General features: G+C 46.5%; 1 protein-coding gene across 1 annotated transcript in view; it reads right to left on the minus strand.

Moving 5' to 3' along the window:
• The window catches only part of ZNF469 (zinc finger protein 469), a 361,499-nt gene that overhangs the window by 169,138 nt on the left and 169,190 nt on the right, over nucleotides 1-23,171 (minus strand). The gene's annotated exons all lie outside the window — the stretch shown is intronic.

A 23,171-nucleotide genomic window follows, 5' to 3' on the forward strand; every position in this document is an offset into this window, starting at 1 on the left:
GCGCCATGGATGCAGTGGACACACCCTTCATGAATGCATACTAATTTCCTATTTGCTGACTCCTTTAAAGACATCTTGGAGACACTTAGGGAGTAGCGCCAAACCCGCCGACCCCAGTGCTACCCACTGGGTGTTGAACAATGGCGGTGTCCGAGGTCACCAAAGCACCACGGCCCATCTGTGCTAATCACTGGTGAATCAGGCGGTCAAGCGTTCACGGTCTGCACAGCAACAGATTAACTGCAAGACTTGATCCGTGCGATGGGCGCCACGAACCGGAGGACGCATAACAAACATGCCTCGTCTCCTGACGATGCTCCTTCTGCGGGGATGAAGGAGCACATTGTGCACGGCTCACCAGGCACATCAGAGCTCAGCAAACCCCTCCCTCCGATGGAAGCTGCCTCTTCCTCAACCTCACTGGTATCTTTCCATGTCTTCACCAAGCCTCCCCCGCAAATCTCCAGCCCCAGCCCACTGCCCTCGCTGTCAGGAGGTCCTCAATGTACATGCTACACACTGCCCTTGTTCTCATTCCTAAACAAAGTGAGTAAAGGTCAAAATATAGTCCCCGCACGAGAGCACATTTGTTGTCCAGATGGGAACAAACCATGAAGTCTTTTTGTGCAGGTTGAATGGACAAATATACACTCCACAGGCCAGCACCACGGTGACCTCTGCATTGTACACGATGAGCTCATATTTCCCCCGTGGCTTCTGCACTGGAGATTTGGTTTGGAAACAGCACGACTGATTCAGGTGGCCTCCGTGAGTCGAGCAGAAGCCAAATTTGCCTCGCTGTGCCTGCAGCTTATTTAAAAGGCTTGGGAATCTGGATGCACACTTTGTGCTTGCCACAAAACCCCAGCACAGGTAACTTGGGAGTTTTTTCCCCCCTCACTTCCTATTTGCTACCACTCAAAAAATAACCCAGGAGCATGGATTTCAAGAAGACTGCAGAGAGGGATAAAGAGCTTGGGGTTGAGATCGGCATGAGCTAAAGCATGTTTCTGAAGGCAACCAGACTAACTCAAGTTGCAGCAAGGGAAGTTGAGGTTGAATATTAGGAAAAACGTTTTCAGTAGGAGAACAGTAAAGCACTGGAACAGGTTATGCAGAGAGGTGGTGGACTCTCCATCTGTGGGGGTTTTGAATCCCCAACTAGACAAAGCCCTTGGCCGGCTGGCCTTGCTTGGAGCGGGGGGGGACTAGATGTGACTTCCTGAGCTCCCTTCCCACCCTCATTGTCTGTGATTCTAACTCATTGGTTTCTAAAAATCATGGAAAAAAAAAAACACTTCCTTATTCACCCCATCCTGTGATGGGCGTTTTTGGAGGAAGAGCTGAGAATGGCTAGAACTGATTCACTGCAAGCTTCCCACCTTCACAAAATGCCAGCTAGCTCTTATTAAAGTCACACTGCACATCAGGCACAGGGAAGCTGCAAACCTGATTCAGAGCCCTTGGACATGGTTGACAGTGGGCACATCTGCACGTGCATTAAGTTTAATACTTGCAATAACAGGTATTAACTTAATGCGCTGTAATCAGAACTACTGCGCAGTAGCACTGGCGCACATCTTTTACGTGACACTAATGCGCAGTAGATTAATTCTACTGCGCATTAGCATGCCTTTCACCATGACACATTAATGCGCAGTAGAATTACTCTACTGAACTTCTAGCATCTCATGTAGACGTGCCCTGGGTGACTTAACTGGTACTCTGCTGCTTGCTGTTATTTAGTATTTGCTTCGCAGAAGCACCTCTGAGATAAGTCATGGTTGGACAAGTAAAGCATGGTGCAAACACAGAAGCAAAAGTCGGTTCTTCAAAAGGGCTTGCAAGCTAAGTCCAAGAACAAGCTAAGTGCACAGCAACCAGGGCAATGGAAGCATTACTCTAGACAGACAAATAAGACAATTCCCAATCTTCCTCCTGTCTTTTTTTCTTAATCTCTGACTTTAATTTTTCTAAGCTCCACATCCTCCCCAAAGCTAAGTGGTTTTTTGTTTTTTTTTAAAAAAAACCCCAAACCCTTCAGTGATTCCCAAAGGCAAAATTAGGTCTTTATTATTTATTTTATGGCCACGAATGGATTTGATTTTGCCTGGCCTCATGACAAGGGCAGTGGGTTCCCGGAGAAGAAATACTGCTCACTTTCACCTCCACTACTGGCATCCTATGAAACTATAAGGCCTCTTCTATTCTGTTTCCAGACTGAACTGTCAGGCAAGCAGAATGCCCCTAATAACAAGAGAGCTGTTGTACTCTCCCTGCACCTTTCCTATCCCAGTCGAAATGCCAAGCTAATGCAATATGAAAGCAATTAGCCAATCCTAAAGAAGAAAGCCATTCTCCGGGATGGTTTCAAGCATGCAAATGTAATGATGATGTTTGCAGTTTGTGGCACAATGGAAAACTGCTAATAAAAGTTTCTATTGTGTCAGAAGTGTAATGCTAACCACATGGTGTTTCTCTCTTGGGTTCCCATTCGGCTCCATCAGCTCACAATGGCTTGGAAGCTTCCAGCCCGGATTTTATAGAGGTCAGTGCCCATGCTAAAATAGGGGAGGGAGGCTAGATTTAAGGCTTCAGCAAAGAGCATCTCTGAAAAGCTCTCCAGCTGTATTACTAGGTCCATTTGAAGGGTCACTGTCATGTTTAGCAAAATGGTCCATTTTCTCTCAGGATGGTCTTTATGGCCAGGCCAGGCACAGAGGCTCTAGATGCAGAGATTAAAACCCAACATTTTCAAACTCCAGGGCCTAAAATTAGACTCTTTTCACCCTAAGGAGGCACTGAAACTCATGGCCTGGTGTTTTACAGTGCTGAGCATCTCCAGCTTCCCTCGTCAGTGGGGTCTGAGGTTGGTGGGCACTTCTGAAGATAGGGTCACTCATTGATGTGCTTGGATAGACGTATAAAGAGCTCCACCGGCATCTCCAGATGCCAAGGTAGCATCTGCAGGAACAAGGTCAGAAAATGACAAAAATCAAGCAACCGAATGCCACCTATTTCTGTCTCTCTTCCACAGAAAGCTCATCGCTCGACAGAGCGATCTGAATTTTGCCATTTCTCCTCCCATTCACTTGAGTATCATCGCATACCTCCATCCTTAGTCTCTCCTTAGATCTGCCCCATGAGAGAGAGGTGCATAGGACACGTACATGTACAACGTGCTGCCCACAGATAGCATTGGTGCCAAAAACTGGGAATCTGCAAAATATGCCTGTTCAAGGAAAGTCAGAGAGGACTAAGCGACTCCATCTGAAACTGGTGGCTTAAGTGTGTTTCTTTAATGCAGCCAAATAGCTTTATTTCTATGTATTTGTTAATAATCTCATTATTTGCAAGACCCATGTGCTCCTTATTAGCCTCCATATTTCAATATTGAAGGGACATCTGAGGCTGGTTAGTCTGTTTGTGTCGGGTCCATCTTCAGCTTTTTGGTATTTCCTGATGGGCACACGGCCAAATCAGAGCATCATCCTTTTATTAAAAAAAGAAAATAAAAAGGGTACAAAAACCTTTCTATAGAGCAGCTACAAGCAATTGCCTCCTAGAGCAGATGTCAATCTACAGAGCATAGCAGGCCATTCTCCTTTGGACTTCAATATAAAAGTTAGCCCTCTTGGACCTGGGCACCCATCTGATGATGAGCAAGGGAAGGGAAATAGCTTTAGGATTTGGGTGCATTTCAGCAGGGACTGTCTTTCAATGTTTCTTTTTGTTTGAAGGAGGATCAGAGAAAGAGGCTGTGGCGGAAGCAGATGTCAGCAGCATGTCTGCAAGCATTAGAAACGTTGCCAACACCTGAACCTGTTCTACCCAATTTCCTCTTTTAATTTAATAGCCGGACAGTCGTTCAGGTAGCTGTGGAGCCAGAGTGCCGCCTGCTGAAAGGCGGCACAGGTCAGAGGCAGCAATGCAAGCAGTGAGCAACCCGCCCATGCCAGGTGAGATCCCTTCTCCCCGAGCATCACTGCCTTCACAGCAACACGTGGTAGGCTAGACCCATATCTCCGAATCCACAGAGAAATCCCATGTTTCACTGAACTGGTGCATGGAAAACTTTACTCAAGTCTTACGCTCCTTTTCCCCACAAAAGCTCAACTTAGATTTGGCATCTGGACCTTTCTGGGAAAGATTAAGAGCTTTCAAGCGGAGGAACACGGACAGGTTAAATGACTCTGCTCAGGGGCTTGGAGCAAGTCAGAGGCTCATTTTAGGTGAGAAGATTTGCCAAACCACCTTGCTCCCATTTCCACACAGAGCAAAAACCTGGAAACACCTAACATACGGTTGTATTTCAGAGTGTGCATCTGAGCCAGAGCCGCACGGAGCTTGAAGGGTTTAGGTCAAAGTGATCCTGTTTTAAATCCTCGCCTGGGCTGAGTCCAGGTGCCACAGATGAGGTCTGCTAGACGGAGGATTTAAACTCATCTTTGCAAATATGCTGCCACTGGGTGCCTGTTTGGATAAATGAGACATTGCAGGGCAGTTTGCCTGCACTGACCTTGGCCCAAGCAAGTGGTGCACAAAGCCAGTCCAGTCCATCCTTGTCCCCAGGAACCAAAGCTGAAGTCCTCTCCCCCAGGACCTCGGAGTGGAAGCACAGGACCGAAAACCCACTGGCATGCAGCCCCACCCAGCTCCCAAAGGATGAAAGCTTCACTTGTTGCCTCTTGCAGCCATGTGCTCTGCAGGAAGGAGCAAGTCATCCTGCTGCATCACTCGGATGGCATGTGATGAATGACTAATTATTCTTATCAAATGCTGGGTGGAGGGAATTGAAGAAGTGACGTTCCCAGGCAGCGATCAGATGGCTGCTGCATTGTCTGATGGATGATGGATGGTTGCAGAGATGATAATGCAGACTAGCCCCCCTCCCCACCCCTTTTTTTTTCCTGGCACAGCTTCTTAGGAGCTGCCAGAAATCCTGCAGCCTTTGCTCTGTGAATGCTGCCTCCACCCCGATGTCCAGGTGTAACGTATCGCGGCTGTATAATACATGACTGCTATTGCAGTTGCCAGCAGGGATCAAACTTGACATAAGCCCCTAGCAGTTTTGTTAAAAGGAGACAACTGGTAGCTGCAAAGCAGGAGACCCTCCTAGTCTCTGGAGCGGGTCATTAGAGACAGAGAGAGAGAAAGAGAGAAAAAGAGGTTTCTCTGGCACGGCCAGACCACACTGGCATAGATGGCTAGGCAGATGGATCAGCTGCTGTCTCTAATTTCCTTGGTGGGGGGTAAAAATGTGTCCCAGTATTTAACAAAATATGGAGGCCTTAGCAAAGAGAAGAGATATGAGCAGGAGTTAATGGGCAATTGCATGGGTTATACAAAGAAATATTCAGAAACACACAGAGCTGAGTTGGCAGGTCACACCAGCAACGGGGAAAGGCAGGAGAAGCTAAACAGTCGCCTGTTTCCCTTACACGGGTGCAGCCAATTTCAAATGAAACCGCACGGCCTGCAAGTGCCCCGTTAGGGTTAATAGGGATTCTTCCTCTGCCGCACCACTCCTTGCATTGCTCTTGACTAGCATCATGCCTGAATGTCTCAAGTCTAATCGCTCAGCTATCCACAATGAACCCTCCTGTGCAAGCCACCCCTACCCGGGTTTGTCGCCGGCTTTCGATGCAAGGCTGAGCCAAGTGCAATGCCTTTGAGAGGCTGCACTGGGAAGCTGAGGAATAATTCATATCCATCTGCCACCAGGCCTGTTCCATCACTTCTGTTATTTATTTTGAACCATTACACGGACCCTCAAGGGCCTTCCTCGTTCTGTCTTCCTGACAACTCTCCCTCGTCACCGGGGAGAGAGACCTGTCCAATGTAGCATTCCAGCCTGACACTTAATCAACATGATGCCTCATTAATAGCACCGCCAGGATGATGAGATCCGAGCAGCGTGGGCGCTCTTCAGCATCAGGCAGAAGCAGGCAGCAGACAGGAGGCTTTCAGATCACGAGCCTTATCCTCTTCCTATTTGCTTTCAAGGCACCACATGCAGCAGTCTGAGATGGGGCTAAAGTGATCTCAGGGATGTATCTGGCAGCCGTGTTGGCCCGAGACAAAAAGAAATGCAAAACTCTAGACCTCGTGGCTCAGACAGGATACCTTTTATTAGACCAACTAAGGAATAACAAAAAAAAATCTTTCTCTGCAAGCTTTTGGGCAATAAGCGCCCTTCCCCCGACTCAGGGACAGTTAAAGATGATAAAAAGTCCCCATTGGTAGAAAAATAAACTTCATTTTTGCACAAAGGAAGCTGAAGGTGGAAGTCTGTTCCTCTGGGTCCATGAGAGCATCCTTTTCCTAAGACCTGATGTGCAAAGCAGTGTAAAGACACCCACGGACTTCGACTCGCGCCTTGCTGACCGCCTGCTGTTTCCAGGGCTGTGGGGAGAACCGGGAGGAGAGGAGGGGACATTCATTCAGAGGCAACGATTCATTCTCCGTTGATCCCAGTTCTCTGCCTTAGGGGTTTTACGGAGCAGGGCGATATTTGCCCCTGCTCCAGATCTCTGCTACACTGCAGGCATCTTTTCCTGCGCGGCTGTATCCCAGACCTAGGTTTGTACAGCGACCACCCATGGCTGGGACAACAAACGAAACAGAGCTGAGCCGGCTAGTGCCAAACCTGAAACCACAGTGGCCCTGCTGCGGACATGCGCTGTTTCTGATCCCAGTTCCCCAGAGGCATGGCATACTGGGCCCACTGGGCTTCGGACATTTATTGGAGTCTGTTCTGCTGGGTCGGTGGAGATGGGCTGTTGTTTGGATGCATTCATTTCCTTTCAGACCTAATGGAAACGCTTTCAAACAGGTGGGGACAAAGGGGGCATAGATCTGCGCGTGAGCCTCCAGGATCAAACTCTGCTTGGCAGCTGCCTGTTCCACAGAGGAAAAAGTATTTCACAAGTGTCTGTTTATTTTCCATTCCTCATTTCCAGATAGCCCGGTGCTGTGTGCATTCCTTGTGCTCGCTTGCATTCCTGGTCCGGTAGCAAATTTGCCTGGGGGCAGCAGTGGAGGAGGCGGAGCAGCTAACCGAGCATTAAAAGAAACCAGGGTCCATCAGGAGATGGTTTCAGATGCATTCACGCCAAATCAGATCTGTTCTCATCCCACAAATGTTTGCTGGTCTGCTGGGCTGCCAGGCTCCACTGTGGACTTAGGAGCAACTTTCCCAGCTTCAGGGAAGTTTAGATTCAGATTCAAGCTTCGTCTTTGGCCCCTCGCTATGCAACAGGTCTACCCCGAATTTCAACGCCAAGTTCTTCACGTCCCGATCTGAATGTCACGTTCCAAGCCTGGTCTCAGTCAAGCTTTTTGCAACAAATCCAAGAATTTCACCTGCTTTTTATGGAGCCACATTTCCCTAGGAACTTCCTAGGTAGGTGGCTGTGAACCTTTGCAAACAAATCTGGGCCACAGTTTGCATAAATGCAGTCCTGTCCCCCATGCATACTAGCAAGGGTTTCAGGTACTCCACTTCCCATGGCAAAAAGAAGCCGGGCCGCGTTGTGTGGTCCAAGCAGTTGGGTTCAACCGAACTGGAAGCTCGGTTAGCTAAAATGTGAACCCACAAGAACACAACCTCACGCAAAGCAAAACCAGTTGCGGTCAGAAAACGCCGTGTGCAAAGTTTGGAGTGGCGCTGGGCAGCGGCCCTACGTTTCATCTGAAGTTCTTCCAGCACTCGCGGCCCCAGTCTAGATTTTGCTAAGCCACTGGCCCGCCTGCAGGATTCAATGCAATTCTCTGAGCAGACCTATTAGTTTATTACTCCATAATTGGAGACAGGCCTGAACATAAATCCTAAATCGGAGCACTTCTGGAGAAGTATTGAGTTCAGACCCGAGCCCCAGGATTGCACGTTTCCCCTGTCTTTATGCTGGGCTTGACTGAAAACCCAGCTATAAGATGTTCAGGGGGGTTGCAACCAGACTATGGCATGGACCACTCCCTCATATGCCAGCTGCTTCTGTATCTCAGGTACCTAGAGGTGCCGATTTTATTCTGGACTTACTCTACCAGAGTAACAAAACAGGATTTGTGCTTTTCATATCACACAGCAGCTCTTCAAGCCATCGGGCACCGCTGCTTTGTGAGGGCTTCTTGCTGCAGAACGAAAATAAGGGAGGAAGGGACCGGGGACTTTGACTGAATCACCTTAGAGGGTCCTAATGAAAGTGAAAAATAGATGGGCATGATGCAAAAGGAAGAGTCATCCTACAGCTGGGTGGGTAGAATGGCATCTGCTAAACCCCTTACCTTCGTGAGCTAGAAGACACAGCTCAGGTGGGGATTTTTTAAAGATTATTTCATCAAATTACTGCTACTTCATTAAGTTTTATTTTTTAAACCACTTCCCACCCCCGCTACAGAATCAAGATGTGTAAGTACGCACAGACGCCTATCCACATCAAGTTTAAAAAGTGACAAACTTTTAAAAAGTTTAAAAAGTGACAAAATAGAAATAATGCAAAATTTGCATAAGGTAATTTATAAAAGCACTGGGCTAAGTTTTGCTGATTTTACTCCATCACATCAACATAAATGCAAATCAGTTCCACTGGCAACCATGAAGCTGAACACGTGGGCAAATGGCATGCACGTGCCAGCACCACGAGGCAAGCCGAGTCCTTCCGGTTTTACACCTGTGTAACAGAATAATATCTGGTCTGCTGATTATACCCACATTTTACTTTGTGTTTACAGTGCTATAAAGGGAAATGAGCACAACACTATTCCAGGCATTTTTGAATGACATGAAAGATGCTTGCCTTTCGAATGCCCATGCCGCGCCTGCTTTGGCAAAGGTGAACCGGCTTCCCGGCTGGTTAACCCAGCAAGGTCCCTTCCACCAGCATCGAAGTAACTCAACAGCGTCTCTACTGCAGGGTGAAAACATGGACCCAGTGGGTAAAAACTAATGAGATGTAACATCAGGGACCGGGAGTGCCTGTTAGCGATCAGCTGTGAATTTGCTTTGGGTGTAAATCAGAATAGAGCCGCGACACCTCTTTTATCAGCTTTTGATTTAGAGTCGACACACCCGGCATGGAGAGCCAACGTGTCTTGTGGCAGCGACGTTAATCATTATTGCAAGCTGCAGCCCCCCGCGCGTGTGGCTGGACTGTAAATCATGGTCTCCCAGATCCTACCCGTCAGCAGAGCAACATGCAGATGGGATCCTGCCGCTCCTTCAGACATGGGAGGCTTTATTCATATCAGGAGCAGTGCTGCACACCGAGCAAAAGGAGCACGCTCAAACCATGTCAAACAACCTACAGGGATTTTCCAGTTGCACAAGATAAGGAACAATTCCCAAATGGCCTGAGCTAGATGGAGGCAGGTTTGGGACCTAGAAGAGGATAATATCCAAATGGCCTGAGCTAGATGGTCACAAATCTGCCTCCTAGAAGATGAGTTAGGGCAAGGGATTTGAAGGACAGAAATCCTATTCAGAGGTGACAGAGAAAACGGAAGACAGGGACTGGACGGAGGATGAGCGCACAATGCTTTGATTGTGCCCATGCCGACACGAAGAGCATATAATGTTATTTAATGTCACTGGGGCCTCCTAACAACTGCAAATGCACTCAGCTCAGTCCAAATCATAGAACCACAGGGCTGGAAGAGATGTTAAAGGTCATCTGGTCCAACATGAATGCTGCTCCTAAATCATGCTTATCTTACTTCTTCTTGAAAATCTCCACTGAAGGATATACCGCAAGGTCCCTGGGCAGTCTTCTTTCACAGCCTCCCTGTTCACCAGCCAGGAAGTTCACCTTGATGCCTAATCTAAATCTACTTGGCTGCTATTTCAAGCCATTGCTTTGCATTCAAAGCAGACCAATTTTCCCTCTTTTTTAAGGCATCTCTTCAAATACATGAAAACAGCTATCGTGTCCTATCTTAATCGTCTTTTCTCTAGCACTCTCAGCCTTTCTCCATACAGCTTGCCTTCCAACTTCTGGATTATTTTTGTTGTCCATCTTTGGACTCTCCAAGTTCGCCATGCCATTCTTCACAAGCGGAGCCCAGAATTGCACACAATACTCTACATGAGGCTTCACCAGCACTGAGCAGCCTGGCACTATCACCTCCTAGGCCTTATTTCAAATACTCCTGTTGATGTAGAGCCAAGTATCTGTCCTTCTTGGAGCAATTTGATCTAGTCCATGTTCAACCAGTTCACTCATGGGACAGCCACGTGGGACTTTATCAAAAGTTTTACTAAGGTCCAAGTGCACCCTTGTCAACTGTATTCCTTTCATCCAACCAACTAGTTACTTTGTCAAAGGAGATCACCTGGTTTTGGCACAATTTGTTCTCAACAAATCCATGCTGGTTGTTCACAATCAACTTTCGTTCCTCCAGACGCTTACAAACTGACTTCTTTGTAGTAATTCCCTGGGTCCTGGAGTATTTCAGGCTCCTGGACACCTATAGTCCACAAGGCATGTGTTCCTATTGACTTGAGAATTGCAATCCTTACGAAGGGCCCAAAAAGTCAGATGTACAACCTCACACCTGTGATGTTAAGATTGCAGCAGTGTTAGGGGGATGAAAAGCAGCTGGAGAAGGCAGTTTGGATAGGGCACTAAGGCAGGAGGTATCTGGGATTCTCCTTCATGGCTTGGGGTGGCCCTATGGTTTAAAAAACATGGAGAGAAGGCTGTTTTCCCCAGCAGGGAAAGCAAGATTTAAAAACAAAAGCCAGGGTGTGATTTTGAAAGCAACTTTTAATTTTGCTTGAGACTTACATGACATTTTTGGTGGTGCATGACATATTTGAAATTGAAAAAAAAAACAAACCCTGAAAATGAATACGAGAATACTCCTTTTCTGTCCCCATCTTGAAAAAGAAAAAAAACAACAACACATGGGCTTCCATTTCTTTGACTTTCATTCTGATGCATCCTGGGTTTTTTCAATCCAATCCAAATTTTGCTTTGTGTCAACATTTCATTTGGAACACGTCGTTTTTCAAGGGGTGGGGAAGCCAGCTATCATCAAAACTCCATTTTTTATGATCTTTATTTCCCCTACCTAGATAAAGCACTTCAAACTCTCGGAATGAATGGTTCGGGATGAATGCAAAGGAGAAAGAAGAGGTCTGCCAGACCCGACAGCTTGGGAGCTGAAGGAAAGATCTGCAACATGTTGCCTTGGACAACGATCTTTGACAGCATGGATACAGTCAGAAGTGAATGAAAATGGCCTCTTATGTTTGTTGCTCATAGACAATGTTTGTGCATCTCTTTAGTCATCTGGTTATAGTTTGCCAGAAAAACAGGGAGGAGGGGGAAGGGTTGCTTCTGCCAGGGGCCAAGAGAGCTGCAGAAGGTGGAACCTGGAACCGTGTCCTGACTCATGCATCATCCACAAAATGCACCCGCCAAGTTCAGATTCCAGCATCTTTATTGCTGGTGCTGGTTGGACAAGAGATTTGAAGCAGAACGAGAAGCTGGAGTACACAGATTGCGCTGAGCTGGCATCAGCAGGAATTAGGAAAGTCTTGCCCTAGCTTGTAAACAGAATGGATTTTATACTGAAATTGTTGATAGAGATGAAAGATGAGCCCCAGCCAAACGCTCTACAACTCTGGGGATGTTTAAGTCTGGACCTGAACTTTGCAGCTGGATCTTATATTTATAATAGGCTGAACCAAAAGCCAAGAACTCCGCGGAAGATCAAATCCAGGTCTGGATCACGCAGCTTGGTCCCATTCCTAATCTAGTCATTTGTCTAGTATGGGATTTTCTAAACACACATCACCACGGGATCTAAATGTTTCCTATATACATTAAATCTGCACAGCCTTATCTCTAGCAAATCTCATGGTGTTTTCACCTAAGTAAGGAAGCTCTGTTCGAGGAAGATGACATGCATGCACACGCACTTATTACTGAACACACATGCATATCCCGCCACTTCTAATGGATACTAGATGCCCGATCACAAACAGGAGCTCTGCGGCATGGCCTGAAAGCAACAGACTCTGGAAGAGCCAAACATCCTGCGCGAGAACTGAATCCAGAACGAAGAGTGCGTTCACGCTTTATTTCCTCTAGAGCTCTGGAAGCATCATCCGTCAGCTATTTCGGAGGTGTGATCACGGACGTAGTTAGACCCTGAGCTGCCAGCGACTTTGAAGATCAAGATAAAGGACTGAACTTCAGTCTGTACAAGCCGTTGAAGAAGCCAGGGTACAGGAGTCATGTGTTCATGTTCAGAGCCTGTGCACGGACATCTACCTGCAGGTCACTCAGGCCCTGCCCCAGTTTGACAAACGGAGGTCTGATGGTTTGGATGGAGAAAGTCCCAGCGTTGAAATATCCGCCCCGGACTCACCTGCCTGTTGCTTGCCTCAAGGACGGGAGTGAAGATGTAGACTAATACCCAGGAGGCGTCATCCCAGCACTGCTAAAGTCAATGGAAGTTTTGTCACCTATTCCAATGAGGCCAGGTTTCACACAAGAGCCTTACCTGGTCATGAAGAGATAATCCCAAGTGATGAGACCATTTTAGGAGGTTTAAAGCTTGGGTGTGATTGGGCCAAGTATCCAGAACTTATCCAAACTTCATGAGCTTACGACTTTAGGATCAGAACATGCATGCTCTCGCTCCCATTACTTTTACCATAGGTCTCTACTTGAACGAATCCAAATTCCTTTTGGGTAAGAGTAATTCCTATTAATTAAAGGCTGTTCTGTTGGCTTTGGCAGGCACGCTCATGCACTGAAGGGTAAGTAGGACAGGAAATCCTTTATCTGGAAATCTTGAGAAGGAGATTTGCAGTACTTCACGCTGGTGGTCAGACAGCAGTCCCTGCAATGGGAGTGACAGTATCCTGGAGGGCTCTGAAGGATGGAAACCATTTGCATGGGAAAGCAAGTCTGCCCATCCTTAGCCTAGTTCAAGACCAACGTTTCCACTTGCAGCAAAAACTGAAGGTCCAATGGAAAGAGAAGATGACAGAAGGAAAGAAATGAGAAAAGCAGAAATGACAGAAGCTGATGGGGAAGGATCTGAATTAAGGTATCTCAGTACGAGCACTACTTAGACAAGACCAGGCAGACAAAAAAGACAAAAAACCTGGTCAAAGTAGAGCAGCAGTGAAGAAGAGAAGTCAATGGGACATTTCAGACTGACGATGGTCAGCTTTGAGAGAGCGGGTGGGAAAAGTTGTTATTTTGGAAGGTAGACATGGTTCTTTGGGTAAATCTTATTATATATATTAGACCAACTAAATTAGTTGGAAAAAATCTTTGCAAGCTTCCTGGTTGTCTACCTATGTCCTTAAACCAACACAGCTACAATCAACAACCCTGAGACATGGACATCATTTCTGAATAAATTCACTAACTCCTAATGATCCTCAGTTGATCCCAGCTGACTTACTGCCTATGGGGGGGTGGGGGCTGGACTCAATCTCACAGGGTCCCTTCCAGGCCCTAATGTCTATGAATCTATGAAAAAAAATGGCCAGCTTGGAAAGCCTTGCTGCAGACCCTGAAACTATGAACTGAAGTTTGGGGTGATTTCCCACCATGTCTTTCATGTGACTGTGCTCTACAGCAGGCGGTCCCAAACTGGGGTACATGTACCCCTGGGGGGGGTGAAAGGCATCTCCGGGGGGCATGCAGGAACAATTATGTAATGGCAGATTTCATTTTCATTATCATAATAATTGGCATTTAAGGGGGTAAAATACAAGACATGTGCTTGTAGGGGTATGGGGCCCACTGCTAAATCTGGAAAGGGGGGACACAGTAAGAAAAGGTTTGGGAACCTCTGCTCGAGGGCATTTGAAAGGATCTTTTCAATGCTAAACGCTGAACCGACTGGTCCATTAAGCAGCACAGGTTCAGAAAGTCCATTTGGGATTTTTTTTCCCATGTAACATTATTATTACACCTTTAAACACCTCCTCTGATTTTTCAACCAGCTGCAAGTGAAATTTTGCTTTGAAAGCAAATAAATCAGGGACCCATCAGCACCCAGCCACATTCGGGTCGAGGTGTCAACTATTCTTTTCGGGACGGAGCATCCAGAGCAGGAGCACAGCATTTAAAGACATTAAAATGGCAGGGGCAGAAGCCTTGATAAATCCCTCCTCGTCTCACATCTGGAAGGAGCTGCAGCTGGTGATTGCATTAAGAAAAGCTACTTTTTCTTAGGAATTTGCCATTTCTTCTGTATTGTTCCTTGAGGCAATAAATAAATAAATAAAACAACCCAACCCCAGGACACGCAGCCTGGGCAAACATAGGATCTATTGGCTATGTATTAAATAATGACCTTTCTTCAAACATCTCACTTTGGACGGCATCCCAAGAATGCAGTTTGTGCATTAGCACCTGTGATGAAGCTGGTGAGTGTGTTTAACCAGGCAAGTCTGGGCAGAAGAAGCAGAGCTGCTTATCCTGGCCTTCATTTCTAAATCATGCATTTCTGCTTGGTTTCAACGTGTGTCAGCAATAGCCTAAGGCGGTGGAGTTGGTCATTATAGAAAACCCAATGCCAAGAAAGTATCCCTCTATTTCTTGATGTCTAACTTGGTGCTTTGTGTCGTGTTCACGAGCCGCGGGAATACGCATTCATGGGCCTGCAACATCTTCATCCTTGTGCCACAGGTGCAGGATTCGGAAATCAGGGACTCAACAGAGACCAGCAGAAGGCAGCCAAGGAGAACACCGAATGATTTTGGAAGTCAGGCCCCAAAGGAGAAGAGATCCTCTTGTCCAGGTCAACAGTGGTGGGCACAACACGCCTCATTAACATGATGTCTGCAAAGGGAAGTAAGTTTTGGAGCCACGTGCCGACGTGTTCTCTGCATAGGTGCGTGTTTGCTTTTGTGGGAGGCACCCACATATTCCCCCGAGGAGGGCTACAGATAAACCTAGCTGAGAATGGAGATCTCCTTGTTACTTGAAATGGAGTAACTGGACTGTTGCAATGGAGCCTTTCTCCAGGACAGGAGCTGCTCGCCTGTTGAGGCAAGAGAGCCATAAAGACAGGAGAAGAGATATAGGACCACACAGCACAGTCAGATGGCTTGCAACTATCACAATATACATATATTTTAATTCCTAGGATGGGTTTTTTGGCAGAGGAAAGGGACTAGCAGTGAACCCCCACCCCACAATCTCTGCTCCAAGTGCCAGACATACTTTCCCTTCTCAAAGAGGCACAGAGAGCGGCACAGACAGAAAAAAGTACCACTTTATCCCTCGTACAATTCTCCCACTTTGTGAGAAAGCAAAGCACTTGTTGGTCTCCTTGCTTACTGTGCTACTAGAAGATGCTCAGATGCTATGGTGAGCATGGCTGTCTAAAAACCTGCACAGACTTGAACAGAACAAAAGGAGATGGGAGTTATAAAAGAGGGTAGCTGGGTAGGACAGGGACTTGCAAAGAAGTATAGACAGGATAAAGGCAAGAGGATTTATCTCGTCACCAGCAGGAACCTCAGAGCTGCTCCTTTCCATTGCAAGCACAAATGCCCCTTGCCGCAAAAACACCACGACCCACGCCCAGTGATCCACGCAGCGCCAACAACGCAGGAGCTCAGGACACCCACAGCATCAGCTACCTGGAATTGGAAACCTGTGTCAGTGCCTCCTGCATCCCTGCGATGACGTTTTGTTTTTTCTAGAAAATACCCCAGAGAGGCGGCGCGGCTCGTTGTTAATGAGGCATCTCAGCACCTACTCTGGATCATTATTGGTCCCTAATGAGCGTAAAGGGTAGGTGGTATTTGACCGGTTCCCTAATTAGTTTCCAGCCGAAATGCTCCCAGTTGAGAAGATTTATGAGCTGAGGTCTGCTGCAGAGAGCAATGAACATCTGAACCGTGTGTTACCCCAACACAGGCTAAACCCGGAAAGTGCATCAGGAGAACAGCCGGTTGGACTGCAAGAGCCTTACGGCTGCTTGGCAATCTCAGATGTCACCTACGTGAAGTGACAAGACCCCCCCACCGCATTGCCGACATGCGCTTTTTTCTTTATGGCTACCTTCAGACGCGAGAGCTATGACAACCAGCAAAGTTTTGACGCAAGACATGCTTCCCCTTCTAAATGCATTCAAGTCAAAGCAAGACAGGGCCAGGCAATCCGTCATAAACCTGTAAGAGACCTTCTGCATATCAGTCTAGAGCTTAAATTCCCATAGGGAGCTGCTGGAAATCTGTTGGCACTACTGGATGGGTGGACCAGAGCGTAGTCCAGTTTGGGAATCACTTGGGCCCGATCAGCTGCGACCTGGAGCAAACACATCCATCCCACAGAGCAGCGGTGGCATGGACAACCCATGGTCAAAAAGATGCATATAGCAAGCAGCCCACTGCCAAAAGCACCCTGGAGGAGTCCATCATTTCCCTTTGTACACGGCGGGGTGAGAAGGCCTGTTGAACAGAAACAGAGCAGACAATCATACCAGAAACCAGTGGGTTTAGAGAAATGGTTGAACCCCAAACCCAAATCTGACCCTCCTGGAAACACAGGACCAGGATTCATTTGACTCGAGTCTGTCTCGGTCCATCTGTCATCCTGGTTTGGTTCCAAGTTACTCGAAGGCAGCGACAAACTACCTGGGTTCAACAGCACCCTCCTCGGCATGTTCATAGGAATCCTATCTCAGCCTTTTTTCTTCTTCTTATAACCAATAGAAGTGGAGGGCCCTCTTCCTCCCTGGTGTAATCCCATCGGCTTCAGCCCTCAAGGTACTTAATAGCACACAGCAGCTTTAGTCCTTACACGCGATACGAAGGAACACGTTTGCTCAGCATCATCACTCACCCAAAGTTACATTTGGTCATTCAAGTGGTTTAAATCATTGAAAATCATAGAAAATTAGGGCTGGAAGGGACCTCAGGAGGTCATCTAGTCCATTCTGGACAGTGACCATATCTGAAGGCAGTAAGCAGGTCTGTCAGCAAAGATTTGCCAGCAAGTAGTGCTGGGGAAACAGGGGCAAGAGCACAGGGCTTGTCTCATCCCAGCGGTCTCAGGATTGCTCTAAAAGTGGCACAATCAGACCCTTACTGATCTGAGCTGAGATGCATATTAAAGTCAGCTGCTTTTTAGGACTGCAGGAATAAACCAATCAGGCTGGGAATGGGAAAGCCTGGCTCTGCCCCAGTCCACACCTCCTTGTGTTTCCGAGAAGGATCCTGGCCCTCCTTTGTAAAGTGCTTTGAGGTCTATGGGTGAAAACCTCTCTCCAGAGATGAGTAGTGTTATTGCTACTATTTATTTTGTAAGGTGACGCCTTTTGGACTCGTGGTAGAGGTGATATCTTCTATTAGACCAACTACATTTTTGCAAAAGAACGTATTTAATTGCAAGCTTTTGGGCACAAACACCCTTCTTCAGGCACAGGAGAAAAGGTTATTTTTCTACACATCAAGTCTCCTAAGCAAAAATCTAGCCTAGTCATTTTGCTAGCGAAGCACTCACCAACTCTCTCCTACGGGGCCTGCCATTTAAAAAGCATTCCACAGATGGAGTTGGACTCACTGGCTACTACACATGCCATCTGGGGCTCCAGCCTCCAAATAACATATAATATCAAAAAAGATTGTGTTTGGCATAACCCCTAATGAGGGCAGCTGCACAGCGCTCCGGCCAAGAAACTGTCAGAAAACGACCATCAAAAATAATTATGCTAAAAAAAAATCTTATAATTGCCACAAAAACAAATGAACGATCCATTTACCTCCTATACCCACAGAGGACACGTTGTAAGTTCCTTACTGTCTGCTTTATATCAGGTCACGAGAAAAAGCGAAACAACTCATCTGCTCACAAAGCTCGACTCAAAAATGTGCAAATTTGACACACACGCTTTGCTGCAGACAGGGGGGCTGTGCCCAGCTGTTTAAATTGCTGGTGCAGGGGGAGATCTGACAGTCAATGCTGTGCCTGCCCTTTAACTGGGCCTTCTAAAATCCTAGATCAAAGCCAGGTGACCCTAAAACACACCAATGCCTTGCATAGCAAGAGGGATACACGCTCCCTAGCTTTTTTTGGCTGGTGGGATAATGAGCCCATGTAATGTAGACAGCAGATACCAGAGGCCTAATCCTCCATCTCCCTGGATTTTGTGTTTGGAGTATCAAATACATACAATGCGTTGCCAAATGATGGTGATAAATTCCACAGGCTCTTATAAATTAAATAGACAACATGCAGGGCAATGGGGAATTAGTCCCAATGGCTTGATACGCTTCACACCCCAAAAAAGATGGGACCAGCATCCTAACCCTTTGGCCCTCCACTGCTGAAACATGCTGACCCTCTAAAGCAGTGGTCTCCAAAGTGGGGTGTGCAAGACGATCCATTGGGGTGTGGGAAGAAAACATTAGAACTTCTATTCCTATTTATATAAATATACATATATTGCGGATGCATGCTCAAAATTTTTTCTGATAGGGGTGCACGATCAAAAAAGTTTGGAGACCACTGCTCTAAAGGAAGTTCATAAAAGATCTCCTGTTGCTTAATTAAGTGACTTAGTGTTTCCACCATCCACTAGAGGGTGACATCATACACGCAATGCCAACATCGTGCCGGGCCTTAGAAGAGCATTTCCCAAACAGAAGTCCATGTTTGTCTGCACAGAGTTGGCTGGACACCAGGTATTGGCTCCTCTTCACTTCCAGCTGCTAAATAATTGCATGAGAAGCAGCTACGATAACATTACATAGTCTCCTCATCTTACTTTCCCAGGTGAGCAATCACTGTGGCTCCCACAGGCAAGTTCTTCGATTACTGTTGGAAAGGGAGGTGATTCAGGCTAAGAAAAATGCTCCAAACCCTTTCTTTAAGAGCACTGGATTTGCTGCATTGCATTGATTTATCAGGCCAATGAGAGCAGCAACCAGCTTCCAATGCAAGTCAATGGGGCTGGGGGAGGGACACTCTTTATACCCTCTAGTTAAGTGCACTATGCTACGGGCTCAGCAGAGATCCAGCCCTGCCCACGCAAGCAGTCATCTCCTGGCCTGGTGCTTGACTTTTTATTCCCCACATCATCCCTTTATCTTGCATTGCTTCTGTTGCTAAACATGGGCACCCAGCCCTAGTCTTTGTCTCAGTGACCTCCAGAAGCAGGAGATGCCAAAGAAATCCTACCACTGCTTGAGCAGACGTTGTCTCTCTGTTGAGCATCACAACGGGAAGCCCTCCAGCCTCAGAGTGTGCAAGCTCTTCAAGCACCCTGCAGCGCTGGCTGGCTGGGCAAATGCCAGGGCCCTAGGCATCCTGTTAGCAGAACAAGACAAGGACGTGCAAACAGAGGTGGCACAGTCATCCACCTTGGCGGTCTTCAAAAAGCATCTTGACGCCCATCTTGCTGGGGTTATCTGATCCCAGCAGCCTTCCCTGCCCAAATGCAAGTGGGGCTGGACCGGATGATCTGTAAGGTCCCTTCCAGCCGAAACTAAAAAAAAGTTAACCAAGGACAGTGAAGTTGACTCCTGAAAGCAAAGCATTTTGCCCAGTAGAACAGGAGCAGATATGGAAGGAGGAACTTAGCTCTTAGTTATCCAAAAAAAATTGAAAGAATTGAAAAATAAAGAAAAAATATATGATTTAACTGGCAGTGTCTTCCCAGGAGTAGTGCATGCTTCTCCGGCCAACCTTGAATCTTGTTGAAGAAACTGCCTTCAAGATGTCCAGGCTACTCCTGTTTCACTGAAACCATGCCTTCTCTGTTGAGGCTTTCAGTAAGAGCGCTGATTAGTGCCACTTGTGATGGCAGCTGGTTACAGAGGCGGCTTTGCTGCCATGTCTGGGACTGAGCCCCACATCTCATCTTACACCAACTCCCAAACCATCATTAGACGGCAATACCCTTCAGCCTCTACTGACCTGGGCTGGATTCAAACCAATGATGAAAGACTCCATATATCCCACTACCAACTCCGTATGCTGGGTCTGGGTTCCCTAAACCTGGCTATTAACTTTTTCCCCCACTACATCATTTTGTGGTTTGTGGTGCTCCCGGAGGAGTCCAGCCGAGCTGTAATAGCCCCATGAGTAATCCAGTGTGAAAAGAGCAGATGCAACTGTGACATGCTGTACCCTTCTAAGGACACAAAGGAAATTCCAGTTAGGGCCCAACTCCAGACAACATAAATGACCGGTTTTCTCATAGGGAAATGCATCTCCCCCTGGGAAACTTTTCTAAAATGCTCCTTTGTTCCTGTACATAGCTGCTTGCTGGAGTCTTCCTACTGCACTGACACTTCTATTTTATGCCCGTGCATTGGAGCTTGGGAAAATGACATGCTACGATTGCAAGTTTAGCGATTAAAAATGCAGAATGTGCATGATTTGGGTACAGAACATCCTGTGCATTGAGCCACAAGGCTCTCTATTAATGTTCTTCCTGCTGCTGTCCAGAGCAGGGTGTAAAGGATAAGCTAGGGACCCAGAACTTGGCCTGATCTTCACACTATGAATTCAAAATCTGCAACTAGAGCATCCTGACATCCTGCTGGGAATGTTAATTTAGAGGTGGGAGCCTCTGCTCCTCTGATACCGAGATAACCTCCACAGGCCACAGTCAGAGTTGCATGGCATGGTACAAAGGAAAGAAGAAAACAAATTCAACCCTCCGCTGCTTTGTAAGTCAAATGCTGGTTTTGTTTTAAGTGGCTCGGAAGGTAAGTATTCGAGATGGTCCCAAACCGCAAGATGCATATCCAAATCTCCTCTTTCCCAAAGGCCAGGGGTATGATTAGGAGCCAAGATTTCTGACTTCATGGGAGAAATCTGGATCTAGATTTCTCTTAACTGCAGCAACATTTGGATCCAAAAGCTTGGATTCTGGGCCATCACTAGGAAGTATCATGGTTTTTCTGAATCAACAGCACACCCCAAAGTATTTTTATGGGGAGTAGTCAAGAGGAAGGTCAGCCCAGTGGTTAGGGTGCTAGGCAGAGATGGAGGAGACCTGGGGCAAAGACTCTGCTCTTCTGCCTGCATGACTCAGAGAAAGGATTTAGCCTTTGTGCCCCTCGGCTCCCTCAGTCAATAGGGGCTTAGACCATATGAGGGTGCAGTGAGGATAACTCTATTAAATCGTTGCAAGGTGCTTGGAAACCAGGATAACATCAGCTCTAAGAGTATTTAAGCTGGAGACAGAAGAGCTGAGCATAGGGTAGAAGGAGTAGCACTCTGTCAGGCAAGGCCTACATCCATTTACTAATACTCTTCACTTCAACTCCTCATCACATGCTCCAACTCCGTCCACACTGGTATTTGCTATACTTTGGTGAAATCCCAAAAGTGGAAAAAAATGTTTGAGCATATCCATTGAGATATTTTTCTAACTGGCAAATGAATTAAAAGAGAGAGAGGGAGAGAAACCCTCACCTTGCTTTTCTCATGTGCTCCAAGTAACTAATATGATAACGACATCATTGCCTTAGCCCTGCTTCTTGCAAAATAGCAATAGATAGTTGGAAATCAGGACTCTGTGCTCAGACTGGGTAGGGTAATAATGCAACAATAGCTCAAATAAGAAGCAATAATGGCAACGAATAGTAGCTGTCACTTAAATACTATTCTACCTCTCCAAAGTGTTATGCACACAAATTAATTAATCCCATAAGCAAGACATACTGTGTGGCATTCATGGCTCCAGCTCTGCTGCAGTCAATCCAAATGCATAAGGAACAAGTTTGCAAGTCTTTTCTCCTCCCACTATGGCTGTTTCCTCAGGAGGAAGGTGGCTGCCCATCAGGGAAGACACCCATTTAGATCAAAACAGCCAGGAGCACAAGGGCCACAAACGAATCATCCAAAGGGAAGGAGATGGGTGCCAGAGCTTCTCTGACAAAAGGCAGCTCTAATCACATTTGAAACGGGGTTTTTAGCAGCTAAAGCCAGATCCATAAATAAACCAAGATTAGGGATCACAATTTATTTTTCTTTGTATAATAATATCCAGACCCAACTGCAAGAGAGAAATGCTGCACTTTATTAGCAACCCGAGAAGGGCCAACAACGAACAACTGTGAGTCACAAAGGGAAGATGCACAGATATCTTATCCCTACAGTACCCCACCCCACTCCAGCAACCTCATTATGTCAACCATATTGCCATCAATTTTATGAGGAAACAATATGCTGGACTGGCATCACCTTAGTTAGGGGAATTTAGGTCATGCTTGCCAGCAGCACTATGCCAGCCAAAATGGCAGGGAGTGACGGGAAAGCAGAATATGTCCTCACACTAAACTTCACAGGACTCAAGAGATAATAGGATAAAGACTTGGAAACATTTCCATTTGCAACCACAGACATGGAACAATCTCTCTCTCTCTCTATACATATATACACACACACACAATATATATATATAAAAACCCAACCTCTCTCTCTCTCTACACACACACACACTATATATATATATATATAAAAACCCAGCAGAATGGAGAAGACCACAATACGACTGGAAACCATCAAGTGGCTCCGCAAGATGGAAAAGACATTTAATGGCAAGTGATAAGAAACATGTTCGGCATCATTAGCGGTTCCATGTCAGCTCTGGGAGGAGCCTAGCCCAAAGACATCTGGGTCTTCTAGGCAATTTCAAAGCAGGAGTGCAGGAAAGAAAAGGGCCAAAAACATTTATGCTTGACTGCTTGAGGTCAGACACCCAGAAGAAAGTATTTTTTAGAAGCATCCCAAGGATTTTGGGAGCCCAAATCTAAATTCCACTGAAAGACGGTAAAACTTAGGACTTACTTAGAAAGGGAAATTATTGTACACTCAGAAAGGGTGTGAATTTCCAGCTCCAGAAACTCCCAACGTGGACAAAAAAAATAATTACACTGGTCTAACGACAGGTCTTGCTGAACCATGTAGCTATGCCCTTTGGCTTGGATCACTCTGACAATGTTATCCCAAACATGAACTTAAGCACCTAGAAAGCAACCTTATTTTGAGCATTGCTGAGCCTCTGCAATTCCCATCCAAGTCACTGGGCTCAGTGGGAATGTGCTACCTCTGAAAAATAATCAAATTTTATCTAAACTTTCTGAGATCCCAACTCAGCCTCGCTGCAAGCACTTGGTGTGGCATCAGTATCAACCTGGGAACTTCATTTCAAATAAGCCAGTTGCAGGCAGT

Source organism: Crocodylus siamensis, chromosome 9, assembly GCF_052110815.1.
Source record: "Crocodylus siamensis isolate JL-2025a chromosome 9, ASM5211081v1, whole genome shotgun sequence".
NCBI classification, from domain to species: domain Eukaryota; kingdom Metazoa; phylum Chordata; order Crocodylia; family Crocodylidae; genus Crocodylus; species Crocodylus siamensis.